The following is a 20,013-nucleotide window of genomic DNA, read 5'->3' on the forward strand; positions in this document are numbered from 1 at the left end:
ACCCCTTCCATGTGGTACACCCTGGACTGCATAATGAAGCTATGGCATCTGAACCCATAGCCAGTATAATCTTCTATGGGACTGTCCATGGGGACAGGTATTAACATCACTAGCAAAGTATGTTAAGAGGGAAGGCGAAAGTTGTAAAAGCAGTTACAAACAACAAAGCCAGCGGCACTAAACATAACAAACAAATGCTGCAGCGTTGTTTTGTTCATGTTTCTACCTACTTCCCCTATTTCATGTAGATTCATCCTCCTGAGATAGTCTCTCTCAGCGTATGATACTTTTCTTATTACGATGAAAAGATTCTCTCAGGCTATCGGCCAGGTGAGTTGTGGAAAAGATTCCAAGCTTTCGAGAGATAATGTCACTCTCATCTTCATTCGTTGCCAGAAAAGCTTGGGAATTTTCATATTAATTATGTTGTGAATTGTAGACTTGATGGTGCATATATTTGTATACCAAAACTGTAGGTCCACTCCCTATTAGCCTTACCGTGCATAAAAGTGGACTTAAAAACGTCAACTCAATCATAAAACCAAAACTGTAGCTGCAGAATGCGAGAAAGGCGAAAAAATGCAAAATGTATGTATCATAATTGCCCTCCAGAAAGATAATTGAAGAGCTCAGGTGTAAAACATGGTAAGTGACATTTTGGTCATTTCTCAGTTCATTAAGCTAACTAACTAACTCTCTAGCCTTCTTAAACCCGAAGGTTCATGGCTGCAGCAACACAGGCCTTCCATCTTTCCCTGTCTTGAGCAAGATCTATATACTCTTTTCCATCCCTACCGATTTCCCTTAGGTCCATCTCAACGTTGTCCCTCCATCTTCGTCTTGGCCTTCCTACAGGTCTCTTACCATCAAGTTTCCCAACAGAATCCTGTAAACTCCTCTTTCCTCTCCCATTCGTGCCACATGGCCTGCCCACCTAAGTCTTCTTGCCCACAAAAGTTTATTATGAGCTGGTGGGAAATTTTGATGCACAGGTTTTCCCAGTGTCTTGAAATTGGTTCAGATGAAGTGAAAAAGAGGAATTATGAGGCATACATACATCTATGTATTCACATAGTGGTTCGGATCCCACTTTAAACTGTAGGCCCAGTCCCGATCAACCTTACTGTGCATAAAGTGAACTTAAAACACTAAGTCAAACAACCAACATAGTTCAAATTTTGATACACAAAATAGAAATTTCAACAAAATGTTTTGAAAGTGAATAACATGGTAATTTTGAACGCAAAACTAAGAATGAATTGTACATTTAGATACATTTACAGACTAAAACAAGTTATATTCATCATTTTTGTTGTTATGAAAATTGCGCTACATTTCTTTTGCACCTAAAAGACCCACTTTTGTCACTTGTTTCTAAACTAGAGTATCTAAACTGTGCACAACAAGGAATGTGTCTTGTACTCCATGATTGTGTTGAATATCAGGCATAGGAATAATAGCAATTATGTGATTATAGGAGACAGAATTTATTATTAATCCTTGCCTTAAAGGGCTTGCAATGGTCACAAAAGCACTTGCAGTGCTAACTGCACAATGCAAACATATTTACATGTTGTAGCATTCCTTCGGCAAGCTCAGAAACTCTGAGCCTAGTCAGTAGGGCCTATGGAAGACCCAGGTTCGATTCCCAGAATGGGTGATCCAAGGTGGTGCTGCGGCTCACCCAGTCTCAAATCAATGGATATATGACAGGGAGGGGGGATAAAGGTGGTTGAAGCATGGTGCTGATCACATCATCTCCAAAATGGCTGAGATCGAGAATATGTAGGCCCCCACCCCCACATTCCCTAAATGTACCTTCATGGTATAGTGCTGTGTGTACAGGGAACTTTACCTTTACCGCACCTTTAAAAAAAATCAATTTTATCAACCGGTGGTTCCTGAAATTTAATTGCTGACAAATCCAAGTTAGAGCCACTTATCATCATCACTGCTGCTTATGCCACTGACAACATTCTGGGCTCATTCTTTGCTGGTATTTCTGCTACACAGGACCTAACAGTTGGACTGAAAAGTTCGTAGGCTGACTCATAGATGGCGTTACTAGAATTAAATCCATGTGATTTTTACTTAGTACTAACCTTCAAAAGATACGTGTATAAATTTCACAGCTGCCGGATAATTAGTTCGTGAGATATAGCATTGTGAGTGAAGCAACTTTTGTCATTGTGAAAAAATGGATAAAAAAGAATTTCGTGTGTTAATAAAGCATTGCTTTTTGGGCAAAAAAAATTACTGTTGAAGCCAAGGCTTGGCTTGATAAACATTATTCGGACTCTGCACCAGGAAAATCAACCGTTGAGAAGTGGTTTGCTAAATTTAAACGAGGCGAAATGAGCATCGAAGACGATGCACGCAGTGGATGCTCCAAAGAGGCTGTTACCGACGATAACATCAAAAAAGTCCACAAAATAATTTTAAATGATTGTAAAGTGAAGTTGATCGAGATAGCTGAGACTTTAAAAATATCAAAGGAACGTGTTGGACATATTGTGCATGAATATTTTAACATGCAAAAGCTGTGTGCAAAATGGGTGCCGCGCGTGCTCACAATCGATCAAAAGCAACAACGTTTTGATGACTCGGAGCAATGTTTAGCGTTATTCAACCGTAATAAAATTGCTTCCCCATCCACCATATTCTCCAGATCTGGCCCCCAGTGACTTTTTCCTGTTTGCAGACCTTAAAAGAATGCTCGCTGGAAAGAAATTTAGCACTGATGAAGAGGTAATCGCCGAAACTGAGGCCTATTTTGAGGCTAAAGAGAAATCGTACTATAAAAATGGCATCGAAAAATTCTATGACCGCTATAATCGTTGTATCGCCCTCGAAGGCAAGTATATTGATTAATAAAATCGAATTTTGTCAAAAAAAATATTTTTTACTATGTTAGCCTACGAACTTTTCAGCCCAACTGTTAGATGTTGTCATGTATCGTGCCTTCTTTGAGCATTATATATGTGTCACACAAGATCAGAAGTTTTCCATCCATAGGAAAAATTCGAAAAATGCACATGTTTTTCAAATCGTTTGGAAATTACTTTTTTGCTAGTTATTGTATTTGTATGGTTTCAAATATTGTTGGTGTAGCAACAGTATGCTGACCTTAAGCATGGTATCTAACTACAATGCTGTAGCCTATATCTGAAGAAGTCACAAGTAATTTGCTCTAGGCAAGGTTTTCAATAGTCATGCACTGTGGCAGTGATGTCTTCTAAGGAATCATGCTTTGGGCTCAGGCTACGGAACGCACGCAGGTCCGAGTCTCTTTGGAGAAGCGTAACAACTTTTCTCCTGAGATTTCGGTCTGTATATGGGACCGGTGGACACACACCGTTATGGGGAAATTCGGGAGCTACTGGTTGGATGTTCTGTAGGCCCTGGCCCTCACAGGCTATTGTGCCATGGGTTATTTTAGTTTTTTAAGCTTTTCAATATCATACGGAAGTGTCAAATAAAACTCACAGTCTCATACCCTAAGTCTTGGTCTTGTTTCCATTGAATGTTAGAAACTTTTTTCCATGAATGTCATATTTTGTTACCATACAGCAGGAATTGTACCAGAGTTTTACCATGCTAAATGATAAAAATGACTAAAACCTCTGCCCTTTCTAGATACCATATGAGGCTTTCTTTCAGTTGTCTCCGTTTCTCTTTTTTTTAGTAATTGCCATTGTCATATACTGAAAAGCCTGAAATTCAACATTATTTATATTATGTCTATAAAAGGCAATTGTGATGAAATTTAAGGAATTTACAATCTACAAGGGTGAGTCAAAAATTATCCACTTTTCACCATAACTTTCTTTAGGTTAGCCACACTGTCCACAGCATGTTGAAAGGTGGTACTGTTGTGGTTACGTGGCTGAGGTTTCATATTATTCGCTTCATTTTTCTTTCTTTTGCAACAAAGTAAACATGCTACTGGTAATGTGCACCAAGGGGAAACAGAGACCATCGATCTGAAGCTTGTCGTGGACGATTTCGCACACAGAACCATGACTAACAGTGGCGTGTCGAGAATTTTCGAAAGGGGACGGGGTTATGTATACTTTTTTTTAGTAGTCTGTCCTCATTTTGCCATCTTATCCTGCTTTTGACATTTTTTTTGTTGAAGAATACTGGGCCAAAGAGGAGGGGTTATAACCCCAACCAATCCTCCCCCCCCCCCCTCATGCATGCCACTTATAACCAATTTGCAGAGAATATGCCACCCTGCGACCCAACAGTTCGTCAGAATCATTTCTTGAGCTTGTTGAATCTTCCCATCAGTGGAGGAGGTTGATGGGCGTCCTGCTACCGCTTCGTGCTTCCCGCTTGTCCGGTCATTTTTAAACCTCTCGATCCACTCATATACACTTCTACGCAGTAGAGCACTGTCCACATATTGCCCTGAAAGCCTAAGGTGAAAATCAGACCCTGACACACCTTCGGAGCAGAAAAACGGATCATTGTTCTCTGTTCTGCGTTTGTGCACACTGCCAGCAGAGCCGCCATATTTGCTCTGTTACAAAATAAAATGGAGCGATTAATATGAAACCTCGGCCACATCACCACAACAGTACCACGTTTCAGCATGCCAGCTCTGAATGCAGTGTGGCCAACCTAAAGAAAGTTATGGTGAAAGTGTGGATAATTTTTGACTTCCCCTCGTAAAATGTATGAGTTTTGAGTTACTTGTGATTTTAAAGAGAAAACGTCAGTAGTTGCGTGTCAAAAATATACAGGTGTGTGTAAAAATTATGATCTGACTTCCAATATATTCGTCATTTTTCTGTATGTTAGGCTAATGTTTTTTCTTCTGTATTTCACTGCTTATTCAAAACACATGCGAGGTGTGTGGTTATAAAGTAAATGACTTCCCACATAACCAAATGATCAGCTCTTCTGTCTTATGTTTCTAAACCATGATGCAACAGGGCCTACGTACCGACTGTTGGCCTCTCTCTCGCACCCAGCAGAGATGGGTGATCATCAAACCAGTTACAGGGTGACATGCAGTCACTGTGACTGGTTTACACTACTCATTTGTAGCTCCCCAATTTTCTCACGATGGTGAGTGGCCACCAGTACCATACACAGGCTGAAATATTTGGAGAAAAGTTGTTGCGCTTCCCTCAGGAGACTTGAACCGGCATGCATGCAGTAGCCCAAGTATAACAACATTAAGCCTTGTTTCCATTGATATGAAAAACTAAATATGCTGACCAAGGGAGAAATTTATTATAAAACATAAACTAAATGTAATGTTTCAACCTTCTAGCAAGGTCTTCTTCAGACTCTGCACCAAGTACATTTGTAAAATATTTGCACCGAGTACATTTGTACTTGGTGCAGAGTCTGAAGAAGACCTTGCTAGAAGGTTGAAACGTTATGTTTAGTTTATGTTTTATAATAAAATAAATTTCTGCCTTGGCCAGCATATTTAGTTTTTCATAGTAGCTCAAGCTCAAAACCTGATGCCTTAGATGGCATGACCATGGTGCGGAACTTCTTGTCCTATGTAAATGGTACAATTTTGATTGCTGGTGGGAGCTTCCAAAAATTTGGGGGTTTATTCAGCATCATGAAGGCAGTTAGGAAGTTCTTCAACAACATCCTCCAGTCTAGAAAACTAAATAACGTCAGTGATACAACTTGATGTCCTGACCACCCATCACCATGGTACTATACCTCGGCCACCATATTTGCAGCACAGAAGCAGAACGTTTATTTTTACAAAATCCTGTTTCCTGCTTCAGGGAGGAAAGATTCTAAGGTTGCTGCTTTTGCGCAAACAGAGCAGTAGCAGTAGGCCTAATTGGCTATTAGACTGCAAGTTTCTTCATAGGTGAATGCGGCAACAGAGGGTCACTGCCATGAAAGCATTTCCCACTCTGGCTGTGGCCTCACTCTAGCATAAACAGAATTTTTTGTGGAGAAGGCTGGGATTGTGATTATGGGGTGTTCTGGTTGAGGATGGATGCAGAATAAAATATTTTGCAATTACCATTTGTAACCTTTGTAAATATTGTTCAAAGACAAGAATGGTAATTTGGGGTCATCGATTTAAGTGCAGTTTGCATTTACCTCTAGAACAAAGAATGACAAAACTGACCTTTTTATTGGTTACTGCTGCAATAATAAAAACATGAAACTTATTTTGAAAATGGTATTTATTTTGTAAGTAAATAGTCTTGCAATGTGAACAGTTATTGAAACTTACATTATGCTAAGTGAAGGAACACAGTTTTCAGTCTACTGTGTTCATAGGAAACTTTCATGCATTTAATATTATCAGTGAGAATATCCTTGGGATCTTTCCAGTATAACTGCACTGCCTAACCCCCTCCCCCCTTCTCCTCTGAAAACAGATGAGCTTGAATTTGAAATTCTTATATTTGTGCAACAAAAATCTTCAACCAGTCCTCTAAAGTAATTATGGGGTGCATGTAAGTGAAATAGATTGTATATCATTTTCGTCTAGAAATCACTTTCCAGAAGGGACACTTGGCTTTCCTATGATGGTGCAGTGGTAGCGTCGTCACCTTGTAATCAAGGGGCCCCTGGTTCGATTCCCGGTGGAGGCACATAGTGGTTTGGATCCCATTTTAAACTGTAGGTCCAGTCCGGATTAGCCTTACTGTGCATAAAGTGGACTTAAAATACCAAATCAATCCATTGGCTTTCCTATGCCTTGCTCATTCATGAATATCAGATGTCCTGAACTTTTTTAAGAATTTGTATTTTGCATTCAAAGGAGATTGTGTATACACACAGTCATTCATAAATGAGGGTGGAAATTAACTTGATCTAATGAGAAAGCTATGTTTCTCCTTCTTAAGAATAAATTTATTCCTTCAGTGACAGTGGACATCTTGTGACATCTAAGATAGGCATATTATTTTTGTTTAAGAAATAACATTGTATCTAAAACACTTCTGGGTGGGAGCTTTATTTGTTTTTATTCTTTGGGAGTTTTTATGCATCATTGCAAGGTGTAACACCTCCACTCTGCTGTGAACTTCAAATAAGGACTTGTTATTATTATTTCTACTTTAGTCTCCACACCATGATTAGGAAAATTGGAGGATATTTGTCAAATGTACTTACAATTGTTCAGTGTTCATTTATTAAGAAATTAATATTCCATAATAAAAAAACAAAGGAAAGTTCAGGGTTGGTTCCTTACATTTCTTACTTTATTTAATATTGTTGCATCAAACTGGATTTTTTTGAATAGATTGTTCTTTCAATTTTCTTCATGCATTTAGTAATTATTGAATAACTTATTTGTTTGGCCACTTCGCATCTCTTTCCAGTAAAAAAGAGAACTAGTTAGAAGTTACCTTTCATGCCAGAATTGGAAAGTAATTTGCAGAAATGTTTGGCTATTTTATAAACAATATTGTGTATAATATTTGACTGTATGTTCAAATTTGGTTGTGCTTTATTTTCTTGAAATTTGAATGTCACTCATGATCATCTTTCTCAAGAGCTGTAAATGATTTTAGCAAGATGTTCATGTGTAATATCAAAAGTAATGAAAAACAATATTCTACTGTCTGGGAAGGTGTAGTAAGATTTCTTTAAGGTATGTGATGTGGTTCACTAACCTCACATATTTTTTTTTCTTTAATGAAGATTCTAAAGCTAGCTAATTTTAACAAATTCTAAGGCTAGTTAATTTTTAGTGTGGATCCTTAAGTGTCTATGTCACTTTCACTCCCTCCCATTTCTCTGATGATGTCAGGTGCTCTTATACATACATACTGGTTGTTCTTCTGGGTATCTGGTTGAAAGGAGACTGCAACACTTCATTTTTTTAAATTGAATCTTTATTCATCATCCTGAAATGAAAAAGAATGTTTAACATTTTAGTTTTATTTTTGTTTAATGAATAATTGAACAGTGTAAATTCATGGATAGCTGTTTTTCGATAATTAGTTTCAGATGTTTTACAAACCAAGTTCTGGGATGTAAAGTGCGACCCTTTGTGAAGACACCCAAATATCAACTTTTCCCCCCCTGTAGTACAGTGGGATCTATCAGTATTACCATGCAAATTGTCCATGATTATTTTCATTAATTTTTCTTTTACATCCTATGTGTTTCTAAGCGATGGATTTTTATGTATGCTGGTGCAGAAGTTGTCAGCAGCTTGTTTTGAGTTTTCTTTTAATTCTTGAAGCTTTTATTGGTTCAAATAAAGTGCACGAACATGGTGATGGTCAATTTGCATGGTAATACTCATGGATTCCACTGTATACTCAACGGCGAAAGAAACAGTAGGCAAATTGTCCACTACCATTTTAATTCGGTCTGTATTACACATTGTGATGACAATAAATTGAAATAATGGCGTCAATAAGCAGAGAACAATGCCTGCTTGGAACCAACATAGTTTCATTCCTTAAACAACACAGGATGTAGAGTAAAATAGTAATTAAAATAGTGGTGGACAATTTGCCTACCATTACCTTTGCCGTTGACTGTACAACCCTGGACTGCATTTTGCAGACTAACGAAGCTCTGGCGTCTGGACTTGCAGCAATTAGAATAGAATAGAATGCTTTATTCTCATTAAGCAAGCTCAAGTTGCAAAATACAGTGTCATACAAATATAATACAGTACAGGATACTATTACAAAATAAATTTACACCATAGCTTAATAATATAAATTATACAGTGAGTTAGGCTATATTACAAACTGTCTCTTCTATGCTATAAATACCATTATTTATTAGTCATTTGTTTATGCATTTATGAAAACTATTTATTTCCTGAGGCAATTTGTTATAATCTAGTAAATACTATATAATATATATTATTCAGGAGCGTATATTCTAGGCTATCTGTGAAGCTTTAAGTCTACAGAATAAAGTACACGAAAAAAAGTCGATCAGAAATTGTAAATATTATTATTCATAGCAGTGCGATTTCTTACGAGTTGGCAACATGAATTCTTATGAGTTGGCAACCTGATTTCTTAGGAGTTGGTAAATTTATTTGTATTCATAGCCTAGGACCACGTGACATAGTGAGATAGCCCAGATCTTTGACTTAGTATGCGCCACTCATATTATTGTATATTATATACATAGTATAATCTTCTGTAGGACCTGTGTTTGTCCATTCATCCTCATCTTAGCGATTAGCTAGAAGTTCCAGAAATGCGAAATAAAATAAATCATTAATTCATTTGATCCACCAGATGATTGAATGAATGAATTTAAAATTTTGGGTACGTCATGCTATTTTGCACCCGTCGCATGATACGGGGTCCGCCCCTTACCTTATCTAAAGGATAACGTAGAACACAACTGTAATGTCGGAGACTACAGTGCTCAAACAAGGTCAAAACACAGGGCAACACACACATAATTCTACGAAGATTATACTGGCAGTGGGTCCAGAAGCCAGGACCTCATTAATCTGCAAAATGGAGTCCAGGGTGTACTACGTGGAACTGATGTTGACAATTAGGTGTACAGTGGGATCCATGAGTATTACCGTGCAAATTGTCCATTACTATTTTCATTAATTTTTCTCTTACATCCTGTGTGTTTTTAAGCGATGGATTTTTATGTATGCTGGTGCAGAAGTTGTCAACAGCTTGTTTTGATTGTTCTTTTAATTCTTGAAGCTCTTATTGGGTCAAATAAAGTGCACGAACATGGTGGTGGACAATTTGCGCAGTAATACTCATGGATCCCACTGTACTATGTTTCAGATGAATGGATGTGTTTCTTTGTAACAATCCATTTCATCTAATCATCAGTCATCTCTATCGTCACGATTATCGTCAAGGGGAAGAAAAGAGCTGCAGTATAAGAACAGAAATACAGAAATACTTGCATCACTCCTACATTCGCTTCCTCGTGGATGTTTCGCTCCATCTCGGTAGCGTCTCCTGCATCTGGCAAACTGTACAATTTCTCATTAATAGCCACCATAAACAAACTTTCTTTTCCCTAAATGAATATTAAACGACAAGGAAACACACATTCCACAAGTTTATGACAACATGAATATTCATACCTGAATTGCAAAGTTGCGAGAAAAGCATAATCTTGACTGCAGAAATTGTATGCTTAACACTGGATTATTTCCTAAGTTGATAATTTTTCATGGAATCTTATTTTTTCTCTCAAGTTTACTGGGCACCTACAAGTTATAGAAATGCAGGATGTAGCATTATCTGCTGGATAGCATGCAAGATACAAACTGTGATTGTGAAAGGGGGGACCGGATGTGTGATAGTCTGAGCTAACCGATAGTTGGTCCCCTACCATGTGATCTATTGGTTGGCTTCTAAGAGCAAAATTCATGTTTTTAACAAAGATTGATAATAATAAGCGTTACCAGAATATGATTTTGGGGATATTTAGCGTAGATTGTTGTATAATAATTATTCGGTAATTGTCATGTATGTACACGCAGAGGTTAAGTGATTCACACACGTAGGTAGTTGATAATATAAAGATTAACACGAGGATACAAAATAACAACGATTTAATACTAAACTTACAATAACCATTTCTAATATGGCTGAACCCACAATTCTCTAAATCAATAACCTTACAAACAATTGAATATCGATTCAGATATTATGCACACTTAACAGTAATGTATCTCTATAGCAGGTTATTATATTAAATTAACGTTTATTAAAATATAAGAATTAATATTATATTATTATTACATGAATAAGTAAGAATACCGTAAAAATAGATATAACAGCACGTATTCATTATCTAGCTTATCGAGTGGCGTGCCCAGGATTTTCGAAAGGGAGGGGTTATGTACAGTTTTTCTGGTAGTCAGCCCTCATTTCGCCGTCTTTTCCTACCTTTGATGTTCTTTTTTTTAGGAGTAATGAGCCAAAGGTTGGGTTATAACCCCCACCAAACCCCTCTCCTGGGCACGCCACTGAACTTATCTGTAGTTAAGAGCAGCATAATTTTCATAAAACAAAATAAATTAAAGTCATATAGATGAAGAATTGAATATGTATTGAATAAAAAAGGATGTTAGATTCATAAATAGTACTCTGCAAGCATAAATCTTTGGTACTGTCATTCAAGGCCTTATGAACCCAATATTATCCTTGCCTTCCAATAAGTTCAGAGGAAATTATAAACATCTATTACACAACAAATGCTAAACAAATATATTTTCATTATTTTAGTACTTGGTAAATATTTCGAGGGGGGGGTCCGGACCCTCTGGACCCCCTAAATACGTCCTTACTCGATAGATATTGGACAAATATTTGGTGATATCCTACGATATAATAGTTCGGTGTTATTCAGTCGTCTTCTGCGGGCTGCAGTCCCGGCGGGTCACGGGTGTTCCTTGTCAATGTCCTGGCATCAGTGTAATCATATCACTCATCCCCATCTCCGCGATTTGCCAAACGTGACAGAAAAGCGAAGTGAAATAAACTAAATCAATCAATCAAGGTTATATGTCCAGACTGTAAATACTCGGTGGCTGTGGTAAATTCTGGAACTAACGCTCAGGAATGAGACACTTGCTTATTTACAGTGCATATGAGATATGTCACATTACACACAGAGAACTAAATGCATCATATCGATTGATGCACTAAAGTGTGTTTTATGGCTTCTTCAAATAATCAGATTCACATTTGATGCATTCGGGTGCATTTTTGTACGTCGTGAAGAAGAAACAGCAAAGTGCATCATTTGATCATCTTGCAGAACCGACCATTTTTCCTTTTTGGGGAGGGGGGCGGCTGTTACAGAATTAATATATTGTCGACGTTTATTAGAATAAAAACATGAAAACTATCCTTTTGAAGAATCTAATTACTCGTTCATGACACTTAGAATTTGTTTTCCCATGTAGTTTTTCTAATACTTAGTTCCTACACTGAAGAAGGATAGAGAGATATTGGTGGAAATCATAACCCTCTGTAAGCCAGGTTTCTTATAACTAGGGACATTGAATTTTCGCGATGCGCGAAATGTGAAAAAAAAGATGCAATTTTGAACATTCTGCATGTAACTACATCCCCAATGATGAAATATGCGTGAGTTTTATTCGCGAAGTAATGCGAAATGTGTGCTTTTTCACGAAATGAACACTTTTTCGCGAAATAACCGTGAAATATCATCAAATTAAGTAGAAAACACGCAAAAATCGGCAATCGAGGTTGTGCGCGCAAACTGTCGATTTGTAACGAAACGTTTGCCTAAAGTTTCCTACCACTTGCAGCTGAAGAACGTTTTATCTTCGATCACGTCAGGAAGACGCTGCAAATTGGGATGTCCCATGCACATAATCTCAGTTCGAAAACTTCGCTCCCTGTCAAGCTGCATTCCTTTCTTCCCCCGAATGTCTACTCAACTTCCAGTTTCATTGAACTTGCTAGCTGTAGCAGCGATAAGATTGGTCTGTTCCTGCACATCAAGGGAAACAATGGTGTCATTTGTGTTCAGTCATGAATGAATTCTGTTTGTCATCATGTGATTTTCAACATGTGTTTGTGTATGTGCAGTAGTGATTATTTTATTTGTTGGACAGCAAGGATATCCTTTAAATACATACAATGAATAAATCACTTGAGATATGCAATTTAGAAATGATGTGATTTTGTGTTGATGTTTTCTTTTTGGTTGGACAGCTAAGTACTTGTGTATGTGTACAGTATATAAAAATGAAGTTTATCAATTTATAGCTCTTTTGTATGTTGTTTCCTCTCATGATGAAAAAGTGTGTGCCAATTTTTTTTCCACCGCTGGTATATACTGCTGATCTAACATTATATTTACCGCTCTCCTCAGTTTTTATTTACCATAAATTTGTCTCCCTACTTATAACAAAACGCCAATTCATGGTAAAATAGGAGTCGCAGTTTTTTTTTGTTTTTTTTTTTAACCCATAACAGTCCTTTATTTTTTCACAAATTCCTGGGCGCACCACTGCAAATGAACTAAGGATGACATCATATTGCTGAGAGAACCTACGCGTTCACTGTGAATTGTGGTCTCCGAGATAATGTGGCTTGCTCGACGATTAGCAGACGACTGTTTGTCAGCTTGATGTTTTGGTCTCGCATAGGAAGGAAATTGGTACATGACTTGCAAACTTAATACGGGTATTCATAACAAACGTCATCGCAGTATCTCAAAGTATAGTAGCTCTTTGTCGTAGTTTCCTAATGCCCCTCCCTCCCTCCCTCCCTCACACACACACACAAGAAATCATGATTATAAGTACTTAAAGTGTTCTTTATGCAGGGGGCGATTCCTCCATGTAGGAAGTGAGGAACTTCTTACAGCTCATTTATACTTGCTTCCAGTTCTCTACTTTTTAGGAGTTTAATAATAATGCGCGTTATAAAGTTATGAGCTCAGTGTACGTACAAGTACAATTGCTAGTGTCAAGAGTTGACAGCTGTCGCTCGCTGCAGCTGCAGCCTAAAGACGATAGACCCACAGGCTTTGCTGTCCTGCCTGAGGAACCTCGCTGGTATCACTACAAACAGATGGGTGAGGAGTGGAAAAGGGGCGAGGGGGAGGTTTCGGTTTTAAAGCATCCATCGAGGAAGCATCGTGGGCTTCCTCATTCAGTGATCCCAACCCCAGCAAAATGCGAACAAACCTAGCACAGTTTGATCCTTGTTGGCACCCAGCATCTTGCTTTGGACATAATGGGAAAATATAGCGTAATCTACAAACGTGAGTCTCTGTTAGAGGGAAATCTAATTGAAAGGAATATGTTTTCAGGAAATAAAACTAAAGTGAGATCCAAATCTTATTTTTACTTCACCAGCGGAAATGTTTCAATAAAAGGGATGCCTGCACAGCGACAAGCTTTTTACAACTATGCAACGATCCATCCTCTAACTTTTCTTTATCCTGCCAGATCTTGTTCTTGAGGAAATTTGATGGCAGGAAATCGGTAGACGGTTGGGGTAAACAAAGAATTTTCTAAAACAGTTTCAAGTTCTATGCTGAACCCATTTCCCTTCCTACACCCCCCCCCAAAAGCCAGGAGTCGCCACTGGAACCACGGTGGTTCTGTTGCCGGGATGACGACATCCGTTGCGGTACGACGATAGGGGTCCCGGTTTCGAATCCCGGCCTGGGTATTGTTATTCTTTGTAAGTGTCCCTTCATCATTTTCTTCTCATCTTCGTGAATTACCCAAAAGTGGTAGAAAAATGAAGTAAAATAAACCAAACAATCATGTTCCCGGATTAGTAGAGGAGAAGGTCTAAATATGGGCGAAGGTTTAAATATGGGTTTTGGAGTTATCAGCGCTTCCGGGTGCTGCAGCCTGGCAGAGGCTATGGGAAATGGTTATCTGTCAAGGACAAAGGTTGCGGCGCCAATTCGCAAGAGAAAGTGGTGGTTAGTTTCGGCCTTGGACGCTGTTATAGAATTGCGACCTCCGAAAACTTTTTGCAGGTATGTTTTAACTCAGCGTTTTCTGAATTCTCATCTGCTTTGTATAGGTTATGATATTAGCGGTACATAAAACAAATGTGGGCTTTTATAATGCCATGATTTGTTTGTGAAATATGTACCACGGAGAGAGAGGATAAATTGAAGAAGAAAAATAGCGTGATGGTCTAAATATGGGCTATGACATGAGGTCTAATGTTGAGATCACATTTTGAACAAATATTTGGATGTTTTTCTTAATTTCGATTTTTCCCATTCCGCGTGATTTTCAAAACAACAGATTATTCATAAATATGAATTTTATAATGTTTTAGCGATAAATGACTGTTCTTTAAAATTTTAATTGCTTTTAGTGATATTGCCACTAGTAGCCCATATTTAGACCACAATTTTGAAATACATCATTTTACCATTTTTTTGGAAATTGCTTTTTTTTAAAAAAAATGGAGACCTATACTTTAGCATGCTATTACATTTAAGTATATATTTCATAGATATGCATTTTAAAAGCAGGTGCTTGATATTTTAATTTTTTTCCTTCGAAAATGACAACATAAAATGGGGGCCCATATTTAGATCTTTTCCTCTAATGGCAGGTGGAAAATTTTCAAGACCCCAATAAATTTCAGTTGCCCAGGATTGGGATTGTATGTGTAACGTGTATAGGTAACAATGGATGTCGCAATGTGCTTTAAATGCATTGACATTATGTATATGTAGAGGTGTAAGGGGGTGATCCTTCTGTAAATGTAAACCACCCTTCTACGTAGCACTCAGTCCTTGTCCCTTCATCCATTTCATCTTCATCTTCGCGATTTGCCAAACGTGTCAGAAAACCGAAGTAAAATTAACCAATTCAATCAACATGTAGGGATGTGAGGAAGCTGAAAATTTACCGATGCCGATGTACTCGCCGGTAATTTTTGGAACCGATATTTAACAGATTCCGATACATAAGATTATTAAACAGAAATGGGATGTTATTTTCAGCATGACAAAAATAAATTTGCTATGTACATTTCTATTGCATATCATATGTATATACATATATTCTCAAGAGATGCGAATGTACATTTGCATCTACAAAAGGTGTTAAGAAGAACATGGATTCTCCAGAGATTTAACATTAGTACACAAGCAGTTCTTTGAAATGCAAAATGAATTCCTGTTCTGCCAGATTCAACTTCAGAAACACGAGATTTGGAAGCACTTCAGGAAGTAACCTACTTCTTCTCTTATTGCAAATCTGTTCAGCAACACTGAACACTCAATCACTGAATACTGATGCAGCAGGTATGCCCAAGTATTTTCTCAGCACTTGCTTCAGGTTTGAAAACTCATTTTTGAATTTCCAATACAACAGCAGATCCTGGTTCAGCAATGTACTGTTTTTTTTCCCCGATATATAGTTAGGTTGATCCTCTGAATGAGAGTTTGCAATAATTTTATTACAAAAACTCTACAATAATGACGAATCATAACCAAATTTTCAATAAATCTTACAAAACTAGAATATAACACTTGTTAGATGGTAAAACTCTAGTATAATCTGTACCGGTTTAAATATCGGATTTTTGCCGATGCGTCAATTTCTGCCGATTTTCATACATCTCTAATCGGCTTCGGCACATCCCTACGTATAAAAGTAGTAGCGTGAGGGAAATAAAATAAATAAATATCTGCAAAGAAACTTGGTTAATGCAATATGCAGATCAGTTCTTCGTGAGACCGCGGCCTAATAAATTATTTTTTTATGTATAAAATCTATTCTCCGATTTCAACATTTTCACTAGGAAATAATTTTCTACTTTTTAAATTGATGCATAAATTAATATGTAATTTTGAAATTAATAAATAAATGAAGACATATCATAATTGTTCGATTACGTCTTGACAAATATAAAATTAGGTTTAAGTTAACTGCCGACCACGGGATCTATTGAAATGTGGTCGTTTCCTCACGCCATCGTCATTTTAATAAATTTGGTGGTAAATGCTTATTTTTATTGACATGTTTCATTTCGAACACCAAAAAATTATATTCTAAGGATATTTCCACTACAAAATATTTGTTAATGAAAATAGCAGCGGAATCCAAATTGGCAAATTTTAGGAAATGAATTATTATTGTTGTTTTAAGTGCACTTTATTTATGTACACATAGGCTAATTGGGACTGGACCTACAGTTTAGAGTGGGATCCGAACCACTATGTGCCTCCACCTGGTATCGAACTCGAGACCCCTTGATTACCACTTAGCCATCGTGGTGGCCCTAAACAAACAAACAAAAATGAATTTCAGGAGAATCTCTCGCGACCAGATTTAATAGATGCCAGTGACTAGTATCGGCCCGAGGGCCGGCGGTTGAGAAACACTAATGTGGATGATGAACATCGAAATCTAAGAATTTTCTTAAGATAACAGGCTTCGATGGCCTGGACTTATACAAGTTGGATTATAATAATAATAATAATCCTTTGCGCAACAGCCCATGAAGGGCCTGGGCATACCTACCGACTGCCGGTCTCCCTCCCACACTTTCTTTCGTCACCTCTAAGCGTGGAGATCTTCAACCAGTATTGGAATAGTATAGTAGGTCGTCTCGACCGGATTACGCTCACTCACTCGGAGCTTCCCAATTTCCTCACGATGGTGGGTTGCCACCGGCCCTATACGTAGGCCGAATAAATTCCGACCAGAGCCGGATTCGAACCTACGCCGTCCCGCAGCGAACGATCTCAAGACGAGTGAACGCCTTAACCCGCTCGACTACGGAGGAGGACCTTGGATTATGCAGGTCGAACAATAAAAGCTATTATTCTGGAACATTTCATTATTCCACAGTTGGATCCGCGTGGGTTGTAAATTAGTACTTTTGAGCTTGACATCCCCCCTCCCCCCTTCCCTCACCTAACTTGATCGCCATTCCCCTCTGCTAGCACTGTTTCGGCTTTCTCTCACTTGCCATGAATGAAGTGACATCACGGAGGGAGGTTATGCAAAGTAATGCGCCTTTCTTTCATGTAAATGACCTAATTATGGCAAGCGTTGAGGAGATTTCCAGGAATTCGCTTCAACTTTCGTTTTCACTATGTTAACGATTACGGGTTTTCCCCGGTCTCCTCACACAATTGTAGCAGTATCCTCTTCGAGGATATGTAACCCCATATGAATCATGCATGCTCATACATGGGGAAATTTTGTGTTAATGGAATTATTGAAACACGTTGAAATTCTTGCATACTCGACGCCGGCAGACAGCTTTGCATGATATAAAAGCGTCGCATTTATTCCATTTTTGGCTAATTGCGGCGATGAGAATCATTGATGGTATGATGAACACGCACAAAGAGCATCCATGCCCAGCCCAGGACGATTCCATCCCGGGAAGTTGCAATGAATTGTCAATACATGTGGCAGAGCTGTTGGCGTAGAGATCATAGACATCAATTTCGAATCATGGACAAGATATGGATTTTTAAACCGTTATCTTTCCATCCTCTTCGTCGCGACTAATGTGGGGATATTAAAGTGACGTAAAACATCGAAATAAAAAAAGCAATGTTAAGTTTGTGTGTGTGAGTTCGTTTTTAAAGTCTACTTATGGACGGACAGTACCAAACTACAGTTTAAAACTGAATTCGAACCACTATGTGCCTCGGCCTCCACTGGATATCGAACATGAACCCTGATGATAAGGCGGCACAATTATTACATTTCTTCTCCTAAAGTTTGCGACTTGCAGCCCGTGGCAACTACATGGGAAATTGCCTTTTGTTCAGGTTTCCGCTGCGATATCAGAAAATTATTTCTCGGACATGACACGGTCGTGCCAGATTCAACCATAGGACATTAATAGTCATAAGAATATATTTATCTCAATACAAATTGAGAATGAGTAACATGAGACTGTATATTGGTAGACGCGTCATACCTCCCAGGGCACGGGAAAACATTTAGATTTGCAGTAAATAGACACAAAAACACAGACCTTACGTTTAACATATGAATTCAGAATCTATTTATCTTGATTATGCAATTTAAAAAGAACCAAAGCTATACATCATAACGAAACACACAAAAGAAAATCACAGTAAAAGCACAATCTTTCTCTCGTGCACTTCCATTAATCTCGTAACTTCCAGCACAAGATTCATATCTATCAGGCGGGATGGTGTACTTCAACAGTCTGTTCATACGTCCGGGAAGGACATGTCAGACATCTGTAATCAGCGACGATTTGGTGCACGGTAGACGCCAACAGATGAAAACGGGAGTTGGGGAATGGCTTGGATTGGATTGATTTGGTGTTTTAAGTCCACTTTATACATAGTATGGCTTGCCTCGCAGGCGGTTGACTTCTATGAGGAGGGTCTACAAACGCTCATCGTACGTTGACAAATATTTAAATAACCACGGAAACTATGTGGAAAAATAGATCAAGGCATATAGAATCTGATACAAGATAAATTTTACCTAAAAATTCAACAGTGCAGTTTTTTTAAACTTTTGGCAAAGCGGACCTTACTTTAAGAATATCCCTCGTATTTATATTGAAATTCTTTAATTTCTCTTACCGGGGACAAATACTCAACTGGAACAACCTACGCATCTTGTATCTCAGAAAAACCACAAACAACTTAACCCTGGCCCACCACCTCTATTTTCTTTATTTTTCAACTGAAAATTTTTATATGAAACTGAAAATAAATTACATTGTTCTGTACAGTGTTCCAAATATTTCTGTATTACTTTTGTTCGTAAAAATATAATTGTAATGTAAATAGGAGACAAAACACACTAGGTGACCCTTTCAGGCGCCATCTTTGAATGCTTGTTATCCGAGACTTTTAGTGAATGGTAAAATATGTGTGTGACACTCGTGCACTAATTGTTTATTATTTTCATTAATGATTATGAATATTATAATTAATAAATAACTGCACATATACAGTATTGGCCAAATTATTGGACACATTTCCTTGTTTTGAAAGTGTTACAACTAAATAAGGGTGGGCCATAAGTCATTTGTCACTAGTAATCGTTAGACTTTGTTTTGCCTAGCGTAGTGGAAGTCAGTCAAGTTCACAACTGACTTCCACTACGCTAGGCAAAACAAAGTCTAACGATTGCTAGTGACAACTGACTTATGACCCACCCTGTATATTTTACGATTGTTATAACTTTTTATGGGATTAAACTGTTTGTCTGCTTCGATATGATCTTGTTTCCCACAATCCTTTCTTTTACTGTGTCCCAAGAACAGATGGCAGCACTGTTCTTTGCATATTCGCAAAAATGCCTGGAACAATACGTACATTGTTTACCGTGTTATTTATGCCATTGTTTGGTTATAACAAAGGAAATAATATTAACTGTGATTGTAGTAAGTGTTCTTTATTTGTATCTTCGAAGCAACGTGGTTTCTTCATAAACCACGTGGATTGAAGTTTAGAAATAAGAGTGATAAAGGAATTGTACAGAAAAAATGATTAACAATGCAATGTGTATCACAAAACATTAAATCTGTAAAATTTCTCTACATAAAGTGAGTTAATCTGTGTTTCATTTTT

General features: G+C 37.8%; 1 protein-coding gene across 1 annotated transcript in view; it reads left to right on the forward strand.

Moving 5' to 3' along the window:
* Nucleotides 1-20,013, forward strand: part of Dab (DAB adaptor protein) — a 145,157-nt gene that overhangs the window by 3,731 nt on the left and 121,413 nt on the right. The window lies entirely within an intron of this gene.

The sequence above is a fragment of the Lepisma saccharinum genome, chromosome 30 (genome assembly GCF_977018435.1).
Source record: "Lepisma saccharinum chromosome 30, izLepSacc3.1, whole genome shotgun sequence".
Lineage (NCBI taxonomy): Eukaryota > Metazoa > Arthropoda > Insecta > Zygentoma > Lepismatidae > Lepisma > Lepisma saccharinum.